The sequence below is a fragment of the Electrona antarctica genome (genome assembly GCF_951216825.1).
Source record: "Electrona antarctica genome assembly, chromosome: 15".
NCBI classification, from domain to species: Eukaryota; Metazoa; Chordata; class Actinopteri; order Myctophiformes; family Myctophidae; genus Electrona; species Electrona antarctica.
The window spans coordinates 37,629,663-37,631,407 of NC_136796.1; positions in this window are offsets into that span (position 1 = coordinate 37,629,663).

Consider the following 1,745-nt stretch of genomic DNA (forward strand, 5'->3'; position numbering starts at 1 on the left):
CTGCGACTCGACGGATCCTCACCCACCACCCCAAGAGGTTTAGATGGAGACTTCTAGAGGCATTATAGATGGTAGCCCAAAAATCACAACATATAGTATGCCTTCCTCACTTTGATTCCGGTAAAAATGCTTCAGCATACTGTGGTGTCTCGATGATAATACAATACATAATCTAAAACGGCAAACTAAAATAAATGGAATCCTACTGTATGTGATGCGCCAAACGTTAAAGAAATACAATTGCTACCATTTGTATCCTATTTTAATCCAAGTTCTATAATTCATAACAATATCCTTTTGAGGACATAAGTACATAACAGCTTTTTTGATGATAATGGAAAAAACAATAGTTAAAAAACCTTGCAGAACCACTTGTAAATCTCGGTTTTGTCATATTTGATACCGTTTAATGATAAACATGCATCAGGATACAATGTATATGCTGTTGAGTTTAGTTTGAAGGTGCATGATTTCCTGTTCAGAGTAAAATGTATAAATACTAGAATTTCGCCGCCCTTCGGGCGGCGAATCCTAGTTCCGTGGGCAGCGCAATGGGAAGAAGGAAATAGCGGGATTTGACAGACTCCACTCCAGTATTGTGCCCTTGACATGTAGTAACGGATGGGTATTATTATTATTTGTTGTATTTTCACATCAAAGGAAATTAATGTAAATGAAAATAAGCAGACATGAAACTGCTGTTTACTGTTTTTGTTTGCTTACAATAAATTACTGTTTTTGGAAACCAAAAGCTGTAGAGAATGGAGCAGAACATACTGTAGTATATTTTTTGGGGGACCTTGACTGCATTATAGTAGGGCTACATTATTTTGGATTGCGGATTGCAGTGACCCCACATTGTTTGTTCGGGAACAATATTTGTAGTTACAATGAGGGCTACATGAGCCGAAGGGAGAGAAACACTTCGCCTCTCTCCAGTCCGTGCATATGGTGCTGGTACGGATCGCATCGCTGACTGACATAAACACACCGTTACAATTCAGAGGCACTTCAATAAGAAAACTCAACTAATAACGCTTGTGTGTGTTAATCTGCCCGATGCTGACGTTAGTATATAATGTTTAGATTGTTTTCCTGGCTGAATAACAACGGATCGCATCGCTGACTGACATAAACACTCCAATTCAGAGTCACCCCGCACGCACACACACACAGAATCCATGCGCCTCGGTGCGTCGCAGTTGTCATGTTTCCATGAATTAAACGGGTCGCGCAATTGTCGTGTTTACATTAATGAAACTGGTGGTGCAATTGTCGTGTTTGCATGAATTAAACGGTGTATTTATGTAATCGCGCCGCTGTCCATCCAAGTCCGAATCAGTGTGTGTGTGTCTGTGTGGGACTGTGTGTGTTGTGGAAGACGGGGAACAATGTTGCCAGGGTCGTGAATTGTAAGCGAGTTGTAGTGTGTGTAAGTAGCGTGGTGAAAGGCTTTGTTTCTGGGTCTGTTTGCTTGTTTCTGGGCCTGTTTTGATAGACCTGGCAACAGTGGCCCGTGTGTGTGTGTGTGTGTAGTGTTGTGTTCGTGTTGTTCTTCTAATGTGTGTGTGTGTAGCGTGTAACTTCCGGTGTTGCAGAAACATAAAAGCTCTCGTGGGTCACGTGGTTGGCTTTGAGCAAATGGGAGAGGGGATGTAGTGTTGCCAGGTCCGCGTATTGTAAGCGAGTGGTAGTGTGTGTAAGTAGCGTGTTGAATGGCATTGTTTCTGTGCTTGTTGTCATAG